The sequence below is a fragment of the Lissotriton helveticus genome, chromosome 4_1 (genome assembly GCF_964261635.1).
Source record: "Lissotriton helveticus chromosome 4_1, aLisHel1.1, whole genome shotgun sequence".
NCBI classification, from domain to species: Eukaryota; Metazoa; Chordata; class Amphibia; order Caudata; family Salamandridae; genus Lissotriton; species Lissotriton helveticus.
In genome coordinates, this window is record NC_136063.1 from 99,711,365 (window position 1) to 99,723,785 (window position 12,421).

The 12,421-nt window shown below is 46.8% G+C and overlaps 1 protein-coding gene across 1 annotated transcript in view; it reads left to right on the top strand.

Moving 5' to 3' along the window:
- LOC144827949 (uncharacterized) overlaps positions 1–12,421 on the top strand; it is a 253,438-nt gene that overhangs the window by 37,371 nt on the left and 203,646 nt on the right.

The window sequence follows — 12,421 nt, forward strand, 5'->3', positions numbered from 1 at the left end:
AAATATCTAACGGGGGGATCAAACTAGGAAGAGTATTGTTTCTGCTGTCAAGGATGCTCCTACTCCCCTTAACAAATAACAGTTAAAATGTTTTCCTGGTTTAGCAGAATACTGTTCCAAGTTTGTGAGTGGGTTCACGGAAATAGTAGAACCACTGAGTCTGCTAATGAAGAAAGGTGTTGTGTTTGAATGGGATGACAACTATAACAAGGTGTTCAATAAGATAAAGACCTGTATACTCCATACTCCAACTCTTGGGCATTTCGATGTCAAAGTTAAAACTCTTGCTACGGATGCCAGTGCAGTGGGGATTGGAGCTGTCCTGACCCAAGTGTGTGACGGGCAAGAGAACATTATCAGTTTTGTATCTAGGAGACAGTTTTGTATCTAGGAGGCTTCGAGATGCAGTAGTATCATATTCTGTGATTGAAAAAGAAGCCCTAGCATGTTGTTGGGGCATAAAGCAATTCAGATATTTTGTTTGGGGGTTGCCTTTCAAAGTCCGCTCAGATCGCAAGCCCCATGTTAATTTATTTAAGGGAGGTAGGGGTTTGGAAGGTAGTGTGACTCCCAGGATTTCCAGATGGATGTTATCAGTTCTTGAGTATAATTCTGAAGTGGAATATGTGAGAGGTTTAAAGAATGTAGTGGCTGACTATTTATCTTGAATGCCGGTGGATGAGGTTGAAGTGGACATGGTAGAATGAGTTGAGGTGAATAGGGGCGAAAGCGAGGAATTGGCCCTTGATAAAGAGGAATGCGCAAATGCCATGTTGAATGATGATGTCTTACAGCATGTCCTGAGATGTGTATCAGAAGGGTGGAAGGAGGATCTCATTGAGTATATTTGCTTCGAAAAGTTATCGTCATGTGGAGGCTGAGTTGAGTGTGTGTGAAGGGAGACTATTGAGAAGGAGTCAGTTGGTGCCACCAGTAGGAGGTAGGAAAAGGATTGTGAACATTGCACATGAGGGGCATCTGGGTAGAAATATAACTAAAAGATGAGCACAACAGTCATTTTGGTGCCCAGCATGGATGGTGATGTTGAGGAAGTTGTGAAGCGGTGCCATGTGTTTGCCAAAAGTGATAAGACCAAAGTGGTAAAGCAACCCATTCTAGCATGTGTGGCTTTTCCCAAGAGCCCATGGTAGAGGGTGGTGATTGATTTTTTGGGTTCAATTTCCAAACTTGGATCACGATGCAACTATTTAATGGTTTTGGTAGATTACCACTCCAAGTGGTTTGTCATTGAAACTACTTATTGTATTGATACTGAGAAGGTTGTTGTGTTTATGGAAAGAGTATTCCTGAACAAAGGTATTCCTAAGACCTTGGTATCCGATAATGGTATTAAATTGGTATCAAAGAAAATGCAAGACTTTTTGTGCAAATTGGGTATCAGGCAAGAAAAAGTCACCATGTTGAGGCCCCAAGCAAATGTATTAGTTGTGAGAATTAATCGTTTAATATTGGAAAACATTCAACTCTTACTCTCGAACGGGCTGTCATGGTTTGAAGAACTCAGGAAATTAGTGTGGTCTTATAGGGTGACACCACACTCAGTGACTGGAGTGTCGCCATTCGTCTCTCTCAAGGGGCGTGAGCTTGGTGTGAAAAAAGTCCTGGGCTGGCTAAAAATAAAGATTGTGTATGGGTTGATCGTGCTGCTGTGGAGAATGGTGTGGCCCGGCAGCAATTGGCTGCAATGAGGTATTATAATGCCAGAAAAGGTGTCAAGATTCCTAATATAAAAGAGGGAGACTGGGTTGTGGTAAAAAAGAGGAGGAATTGTCACCAAAGTCAAGAGCAAATGTTCTAAACCTATGCAAGTGAAAACTGTGAAGAAGAATGTTCTCATTTTAACTGATGGTATTGCTTGGAGTACTGGAATGTTTGTAAATGTCATGCTCCCCAGCCAATTCTCTGTGATTAATGTTTTTGTGGCCTTCGCCATTTTTGTTGTCCTCTATGCATTGTTTAGAGGATGATTTTTGTTCACTGTATACAAGGGGGAGATGGAATGTAGAGCTTGTGGATAGGGTGGAATGTTACTCTTTGAAGGGAAAAGAGTAGTTAGGGCTGTGAAGCTGGAAGGAAGAGCTAGAGGTATCTGTGATTGTATCTTACTTAATAAAGATACCTAACATCACATCTTGCATTGGAATGGATCTTTACACTTACATCCTGTACAACACATACATCACGGATGCATCCTGTACAGCACAGACATTACAGGTTTACATCCTGTAGTACACAGACATTACACGCGTACATCCTATAGAACACAGGCATCACAGGCTAGCATCCTGTAGAACATATACATAACAGATTTACACCCTGTAAAACATACATCACAGGTTTACATCCTGTAGTACGCAGACATTACAGGCGTACATCCTATAGAACACAGGCATCACAGGCTAGCATCCTTTAGAACAAATACATCACAGGTTTACACACTAAAGCATACATCACAGGTTTACATGCTGTAGTACACAGACATTACAGGCGTAGATCCTATAGAACACATACATCACAGGCTAGCACCCTGTAGAACACAAACATCACAGGTTAACATCCTGGACTCCTGTACAACACAGACGTCACAAGCTTACACTGTGTACAACACTGACATCTCAGGCTTACATACTGTACAACACTGATATCACTGGCCTGAAACCTGTAGAACTGGCTTACACCGTGTACAACAAACACATCACAAGTCGGAAACCCGTAGAACATACATCACCGGCTTACACCCTGTACAACAAAGACTTCGCAAGTCTGAAACCCGTAGAACAGACCTCATGGCTTACACCCTGCACAACGCATACATCACAGGCTTACACCCTGTAGAACACAGACATCACATGCTTACATCCTGTACAACACAGACATCACAGGCCTGAAACCCATAGAACAGACATCACAGGCTTACACCTTGTAGAACACATACCTTACAGGCTTTGTGTCCTGGTTGTGTGAGCTGCCATGCTGTGGGTCCCTGTTGTGTGTGCTGCCATGCTTTTTGCCCGTTGAGTGGGCTGCCCCTGTAGTGTGGGCTCCTATGTTGTCTCTGTTGTGTGAGCTGCCATGCTGTGGGTCCCGATTGTGTGAGCCGCCATGCTGTGGGTCCCTATTGTATGAGCTGCCATGCTGCGTGTCCCTGTTGAGGGAGCTGCCATGCTGCGTGTACCTTTTGTGGGAGATGTTATGCTGTGTATCCTGGTCGTGTGAGCCGCCATGCTGTGTCCCGCTGTTGTGTGAGCTGCCATGCTGTGTCCCCTCTGCATTAAGCTCCCCTGATACTCCTCCCTCGTCCCGCCCCTATTTAGGAGCGCATTTCACTTCTCTGCTGGTTTTTGGCGGGCAGCCCGGTGGCAGTGGGCTCGTTCTGCCGACATTAGAGAGCTAAGAGTGAGAGAGAGCCTCTTGTGATATTTGTGGTATCTCGCCCCGCTGATTGCGAGCGGTGGCGTCTTTTTTAGCGCATTACTTTTAATATTGTCTGATAACCTTACCTCAAAGTTGTGCAGGTTACTAATTCCTGTTTTCACTTGCAGAGCGGAGCGGCTGGCTGGGGGCTGTTTGAAATCGCGGGTCCCCAGCGCAGCGGGCGCCATCTTAGTTTGGGCTTCCCTCTGCATTAAGCTCCCCTGATACTCCTCCCTCGTCCCGCCCCTATTTAAACGGCCATTATGTGTCAGCGCAGCGGACGAGCGCAGCGGGCGCGCCGTAGGCGCGCCGGAGTTGCGCCTGAGTTAAGCCCGTCTGCGCCCGTCCGCGGCAGGCCGGGGCACGGGGCACCTCACTCTGTCCCTAGCCCTACTCTTCCCCGTTCATTTATTATTTCCCTTCACAATCCTGCCCTCCCCCCCCCCGAGCCTTCAGTCAAGCACGCTGTTTGCGGCTTGCCCGCTCCTAGGACTACATTCCCCGAGATCATTCTCTCATCTCCTATCCATAGACCCCCGGACTCCCCCGGCAAGTCCTCTCTTCCCATCTCGGGACTAGGACCCAACCCTTCTCTATCTGTGATGTACCTTAATACTCGGTCTCTGGTCAGCCATCAATCTGAAATCTTTTATCTATTAGGGTCGGAACAGCCTGATATCCTATTCTTGACCGAGACCTGGCTCACAGATGATTCTACTCCTGATATCCTGGCGGCTATTCCCCCCGGATATTACATACTACAAGCCAACCGCCCCTCTGGTAAAGTGGGCGGCGGGGTTGCAGCCATCATTAGGCACCCAAACCGGTTTTCCATGGTGTCTACCCCTAGTATTTCCATGGTTGACTGTTTAGCACTCAGGTTGGAGCAACCCGGCTCCTCTCTAGTATGTGTCCTAGTCTACCGTCCCCCCCAATCCATGCCAAATTTCTCAGTCCAGTTCGGCGAGCTCATCTCGCAGCTGACCATTAATAACACCAATGTTTTGGTCCTGGGCGATTTTAATTACTGGCCATCTGACCCCCACGAAACCTCTGATTCCCTCGCCTTTTCTGAGCTCATGCTGGGTTTCAATTGTATGCGTGTATCAAGAGGGAGAGAGAGGACCAGAAAGCTAGTCCTTATCCCCCGAATTATATGTCAATAAATCAAAAATGGACTAGCTAAATAATCAAAAGAAAATAAATTATTTTAATTTATCAAGGACTCAAGTATGCTTTGTCAATGGTTTGAGGCACCTGGTAGGTGTGCTCATAAAGCCCTCACCCACCAACCTAGTTGGTGGCATGCTTCATCATCGGGCCCACCCAGTGACACCTAGCGTGTCCCGGGTGTGCTTCGACGCCTGAAGACAGCGGAGCAGGTATGTCGCTGTGTGTGCGGTGAAGACTGTTATGGATTGTGAATTTAAAACGGCTTGGCGGGGATCCCAGTGCCCAAGGGCAAGTACACTTTATTAGCTGGGTCACCGTCAGCGGTTAAAAATAAGGCTTATCGGATGGTGGAGGCGAGTTACGACCTCTCACATCCTGGGGTGTGTCAACATGTTTCAGCCAGTGCCTTATTACTATGCTGGCTTTCTTCAGGACGGGTAAAAAAGTGTGTGCAATTAAAATTAGTGGGTGTATATCCAGACTATGTGTATACACGCCCTAAAGTGTTTTTCTATGTGTGAGTGGGGAATTCCCAACTCGAGAAAACACGCTGGTTTGTCAAAAGTGCTACTTCATGGTTTAGAGAAGTGGCATGGGTTGACCTGAGTTCTTGGTCAGAGCCTGCCGTGGACCTGTACTGCCTCCTTCGCTGCACCGGTGCAGCGTGTTTTCTCGAGTTGGGAATTCCCCACTCACACATAGAAAAACACTTTAGGGCGTGTATACACATAGTCTGGATATACACCCACTAATTTTAATTGCACACACTTTTTTACCCGTCCTGAAGAAAGCCAGCATAGTAATAAGGCACTGGCTGAAACATGTTGACACACCCCAGGATGTGAGAGGTCGTAACTCGCCTCCACCATCCGATAAGCCTTATTTTTAACCGCTGACGGTGACCCAGCTAATAAAGTGTACTTGCCCTTGGGCACTGGGATCCCCGCCAAGCCGTTTTAAATTCACAATCCATAACAGTCTTCACCGCACACACAGCGACATACCTGCTCCGCTGTCTTCAGGCGTCGAAGCACACCCGGGACACGCTAGGTGTCACTGGGTGGGCCCGATGATGAAGCATGCCACCAACTAGGTTGGTGGGTGAGGGCTTTATGAGCACACCTACCAGGTGCCTCAAACCATTGACAAAGCATACTTGAGTCCTTGATAAATTAAAATAATTTATTTTCTTTTGATTATTTAGCTAGTCCATTTTTGATTTATTGGGGTTTCAATTGTACCCAGCATATACATACACCCACGCACACCAAAGGTCATATCCTGGATCAGGTATGGACCTCTTCCCTGGCTATCTCCACCCCTCTTGTTCTCCCCTGTCTTTGGTCGGATCATCTACTCATCACTTTCTCCCTTGCCAAACCCGTTCCGGTTAGTGTTGCCCGAGACTCCAACTTCTTGGCACGCAATTGGAATAAGGCTGACATTAACAAATTCACCTCCCTTCTGAGCTCATCTGCTCCCTCTATTATGGAACCCATTACCTCTATTGACTCTCAGTCCGACAACCTTGTCCACTGGCTGGTCTCTGCTGCCGACTCGGTGGCACCTTTAAAACCTGTTAAAACGCGGCGAAATCACGACGCCCATAGGTGGTTCACCGAGGAACTTAAGGCACTGAAACTTAGTCTTCGTCAGGCCGAAAGACGCTGGCGCCGAGACTACTCTTCGCAGACTAAAGCTGTCTTCTCCTCCCAGCTGAGAGAATACAAGTCTGCCATAGCCAGGGCTAAATCCTGTTATTTCTCCAATAAGATCTTGAATTCCATCAACAAGTCCAAAGACATCTTTTCTATTGTTGAGGAATTATCTAATCCGACGAGAGCCACTATCGCTCCTCTCCCTTCCCAGTTACTGTGTGATTCTCTGAATCAATTTTTTGTGGACAAAATTGTCAAAATTAAAACCAGCATCTCTGTCCACGTCTCATCTGCTTCCCCTCCTCCCATTCCTTCCCCTCCCCATCACACTCACACCCTCACCCAGCTCCCGCTCATTTCTAAAGACAAATTCCTTTCCCTCTTGCTTAAAGTCTCCTCCGGATCTCCTAGCGATTGCTGCCCCCCGTCGGCCCTACGAGAAGCCTTCACTTCATGCCCGGACCCCCCTTTGGCTCTTCTAAATAACTCCCTGGCTATGGGGGTGGTCCCAGGATCTTTCAAACGGGCAGAAGTGGTCGCTATCTTGAAAAAACCCACGGCTGACCAGTCCAACATGAGCAATTATCGCCCAATTTCCCTCCTCCCCTTCCTCAGCAAGGTCTTGGAGTCTCACGTTACCCAAACCCTTACCTCTTTTGTGGAGGACTCTTGTGTTCTGGACCCCCAGCAGGCCGGATTTAGACCAGCACATTCCACAGAAGCAGTCATCCTCTCTGTGATGGACGAACTACGCAGGGGCGCCGACACCAACATCTGCCAGGCCCTGGTCCTTTTGGATCTGTCAGCCGCCTTTGACACGGTCGACCATGATATCCTGGTCGACCGTGTCAGAGAGGCTGGCATCCAGGGCATTGCCCTGGACTGGGTGCGCTCTTTCCTGACCCACCGCCATCAGGCCGTCAGGCTGTCTCAGTTCTCCGCCTCTCAAGTCGAGCTGACCTGTGGTGTCCCTCAGGGCTCTTCCCTATCCCCTCTTCTTTTTAATTTATATTTGGCCCCTTTAATCCGCTCCCTTCACCGTTTTAATGTCTCCGCATTCAATTATGCGGACGACATTCAATTGGTCTTCACCATTGACTCCGGGACCGAATCCATCTCTACCTTTCAAAATGCCCTCTGTTTCATTAGCGATTGGATGGGTGCAAACCATCTGAAACTTAACCCCGACAAGACCGAGCTGGTGCTTGTCGGGCGACCCTCCAATCCATGGCATCCCTCCTTCTGGCCGGCCAGCCTGGGCACCCCGCCTTGCCCTGTCAATTCAGCAAAAAGTCTGGGTGTTGTCATCAGCAACGATCTATCGATGACACCCCAGATTAGTGCTGTAGTCTCCTCCAGTCATTTCCAGCTCAGGAAGATACGCAAGATCTCTCGCCTACTTACCACCGATGCCCTCATTTTGGCCTTACTTGTGTTAGTCATGTCTAGGCTTGACTACGCGAATGTATTATATGTAGGCATCCCTGTTTACCAACTTAGGAGACTCCAGCTGATTCAAAATCAGGCTGCCCGTTTGATATATCATCAGCCCAGAGATCAACATGTCCAACTGCTCTTAAAGGATCTCCACTGGCTTCCGGTCTCTGCCCGTTGCAAATTCAAGCTGGGTTGTATCATCTTCAAATCCCTCTCTGGTCATGGCCCTGCCTTCATTTCTTCTCTGCTTCATCACTATGTCCCCTCCCGTACCCTCCGATCGTCCCATATGGCCCTTTTATCTGCCCCCAGATTTAAGCGGAAGAAACACGGTGGCCTTAGGTTCTCTTTCCTAGCCCCGTCCTTTTGGAATGCTTTACCTCTCCCGCTCAGGCTATCTTCCCCCTATTCCAGTTTCAGATCCTCCCTCAAAACTCACCTTTTCATTGAAGCATACAATTAGCTTTTATTTACTGTTATGTTAGTTCTGTCTCTCTCTGCTCTCTCCGAACAGCGCCAAGGAACCTAATGGTGTTAGTGCGCTCAACAAATTAATTTAACATAACATAACATAACCCCTGTTGTGTGAGCTCCCATGCTTTGTCCCCCTGTTGTGTGAGCTGTCATGTGTCCCTGTTGTGCAAGCAGCTTTGCATCTGTGTTGCACGGGATGCCATGCTGTGATTCCCTGTTGTGCAAGCTGCCATGCTGAGTTTCCCTGTTGTGCGAGCTGCCATGCTGAGTTTCCCTGCCTCTGGACCAACTAACACAGCCTCCCACCTGCCTTGGATCCAATCCGGCCTGATATGTCCCTGGAAACACGTATGCCCTCCCACTGACGCCTAAAATGCACTTACAGCCAAAGTTCCCCAGGGCCCTCAGCGGATGGCACAGACTCTTCTGCCAAGCATGTGAAAGTGCAGAGAAGCATACGGCTGGGGCAGGCAGGGCCAGAAGTTCACACCTTCTTCTTGCTCATGTGAAGCCTCCTATGAAGCACCAGCGAGGTCTTCAACTTGGCGACCACAGGTGACCCCAAAGGCCGGACTGGGCCATGAATCTGAGAAGCTGCCAGTGTGCATGCGCCATGATTACTAGGCGGTAGATGCCGGCAACCCGAGCTCTCTTTTTAGGTCGAGTTTTCAAGACCTCTTGTATATACTTTATATACTTCTTTGTGGGCGGGCTTACAGCCGGCCCCCTGGTTTGATTTGTCTATTTCAGCGCCCTTAAAAAATCCTTGCTTGCTAGTGGTCACGCCTTCCCATTGACCCTCCTTTTTAGGTCTCGCCTGAGCTAGCCCATGCGCTGCTCTGGCAAGACATTTAGTAGCTGCTTCAAAAGTGCTATCTTGCCGGCCACCAGCTTGCTATTACGCGCACAAGCGCGCCCGAACTGCACAGCACTTTTTCCAGTCGCGCGCGTGCACACCACCTGCATTTAAAAAAAAAAATCATTTTTACCAGCACAGAGCGTGTCATCGCTTTCACCGTGATCGCGTTGACTTTCGCGGCCGCGCAGAGTTACTTTTACGGCCATGCGGGCAATGCTTTTTCTTATTGTCTTTGAATGTACTGTATTTCGCTGCTCTTGCACTCCAGCACGGACTCTCGGGGATCTATGCACAGCTGGGGGCTTTATCCCTTTTAACAATCCACAAGGATTAGTATATGCGGCACCCGTGTATTGCCTCTTTGATTGAGAGGGCCTTATCCCTTTAAGAAGTCACAGGGGATAGCAAACTCAACGCTCATCGGCGTATTCCATGCGTTCTGCGCCACTTGCGGATACAAACATGTGAGGCTATTAGGCTATTTAAATGCCCGAGTTAATTAGCTTTTCACCCGGGCGGTTTCTCGGCCAGCGGGACGCTCTACTGCACTGCTGCTGCACGCTAGCTTATATCCTCATATCCAGGTAATGCACTTTTCCATCTAGATGGCCATTCAAACTAAAAACTTAGCTAGAAGACTAATTTTGAAATGGTCTCGATCTTTGTTTTTGTCTCTCCCGAACAGGGAATCCTTCTTAGCCACGTTTGAAATACATTATGGAGTGAGATACATTGTTGCAAAGCTGGTGTTACGAGGGACTATTTTTTTAGCTCGTTTGGTTGCTTTGCTTTGATCTTTAACGATGTTTTGGCCAATGAGAACATTTTTCCCTTGCTCGATCGAGCCTGCCCTAGCTGTAACCAATGAGGAGGACTAACTTTATATGACCCAATCAGGAACGCGCCTGGTCTGACGGAACAACTAGAGTTAAGAAGCAGGAAACTCGATACGCTGACTTGTGCAGCACTTCCTAGTCAATGCATAGTAGGATCAAAGAGAGCACACGTGACGCTGTTGCATGAATTCTACGGCGCTCTTTCCTTCCTTTTATCACTTTGTATCTCTAGTGTCTAAGCAAGGTGGCTGCTTTAGTCAAAGTCAATAACATGTCTCTCCCTGCTATCAAAACTGGCAAAAGACCAGATCAACAGATCGTAGTTAGCAGGAAAGCACAGATTTTCCAGGCAGCTAATTTCGATCGCTAGCCGATTCAGCTCTGCAGCAACTTACCAGTTTCGGAACATACCTTGCCGAAAGTTCTTCACTGTGATGAAGTAGTACCAGGTCAGCTGCGAATGGGGCGCGGTGCAGGGTGCAGGCTTGCTGTCTGGCCAGTATTTTATTGTCCTGAGCTACATTTTTATACCAAGACCAGTAAAACTAATAGGGGTAACAACTTGTGACATCGATTATTTTAACCCTTTGGCTAATACACTGAAGGTACCAAATACATAAAGAAATTAAGCGTATTTGAGAGCTGTGTACATTCGTTCTAAATGATTATTCAAGCAACTCGTAGGGCACTTATATTACAAGCATTGGCATAGCCAATAGGTCTCGCTTTTGGGACCTTATAAGTATTTAGTTTTGCAGCACAATATCCTTGGTGCAACAACATCAGCTGTTGCATGGCTAAACCTTGTACCTTATAAGTGTTTATCCATGCAACAGTTGATGTTGTTGCACCAACGATATTGTGCTGCATAACTAAATACTTATAAGGTCCCAAAAGCGAGACCTATTGGCAATGCCAATGCTTGCTTTCCTTTCTGTGCCACAGGAGCATGGCCCCATTACTTCTCCCCTTACACTTTTACCATTACACGAAATGCCTTTACCAACCATGTGAAAGGAGCTGGATGGCCCAGGCAGTGATGACCTACAAGCACCTTCTGGGGCTGAAATTGAACCACGAGTCAGCATGACGCCACAGTCATGGCAGTATAGGGAGAGCTACTGGAATTATGAGGCAGGGCGGGACCAAGTTATGTGGCAGGATTGACTCAATTATACATGGTACCACTGTCAGGCGAAAGATTTTCACTCAGTACCATTTACCCACTCAAATATAGCAATAAGCAACTGAAAGATGACAGTCAACGTTTACTACAGGGCCTTCCACTGCTCTCGAACACTTGTATTTTTAGTAACCTTTGTTCTGTATGATTCCGCTTTTTTGTTAAGCTCTTCAAATTATGCAGCACATAATGGATTGTGTGGCAAATCAATCATTGTTCGAAAAACGCAGTAGGAACAGAATTACATAATTCCAGGAGCCATGAATAGCGGGATAGTGAGTATTTGAGTACATTCCCTTGCTTGGTATGCAGACCTTCCACATGCTTTGTCATTTCCACATTTGCTTATTTTACCAATGAGTAGGCTTAGCAAAAACGTGTAATTCTCTTCATACTCATTACTGTAGTTTAACCCGTCACGATTATTTTGACTGCAAATGATACTGCCTCCAAATCAAAGCCTATTGAATCCGTACAGATTGCTGGACTTGTCAACAGTCTAAGCACCCCTTACCACTGAGATATCTGGTTGTAAATTTGGTGGGCATTTTAAGTTTGGAAAAATGTACTGCTGTGTGTCTGTCAATACCCCAAAAGTTAGTACTTAGTGGGTCGTTATTTAATGTGCAATACCTTTTGCTGATAACTCCACTGAACAGCTGGATTTTCTTATTATAGTCTGTATTTACTTGTGTGTTGTTTATGTAAACATTGTGTACAGTACGCTCATGCCCCCTGTAACCTATATATTATAATGCTATCCTGCCCTGTGAAACATACAGAATGCACGCATTACAGCTTTTTCCATCACAAATCTCATTTTAAATCTGAGAACAACATTTGGGGATGCTTTCTGGTGTTCTCTGAAATAGTACATCGATGAGCCAGGGGGCAGCATAGGGTCTGCAAGCAATTCAAGTTTTTTGTGAGTGTTGCTTGCTTGTGTTTTGTTGACTCCCACAGAGCTCCATTCACCACATCATGTAGCATAGTGGGTCAGCCAACTACTACCATTGATCACATCATGCAAAACAGACCACTCTGCTCCAAAGTGCTTGGGAAACGAGCAAATGATTGCTGTTCCTGGTAACTTGCCATAACCCGATGTAGACATGTTATTGTCTGTATGAAGTGGCATTGGGAATAGATGGAGGGCAGGGCGCGCACTCTGAAAAATAACTCTGCCAATCCGGTGAATGTTGGACAAATAACACTCGTGGACGTACTCGTCACTGCTGTAATTGTCTTTTAGCATCAATCACTTTAACCTACATGTGGTGGACCTTTGTTTTTATTTATTTTCCTAATATAGAATTTCAAAAAGTGACTTTTTTAACTTGTCTTTTTTTGTCTAGCTTTTCATTTT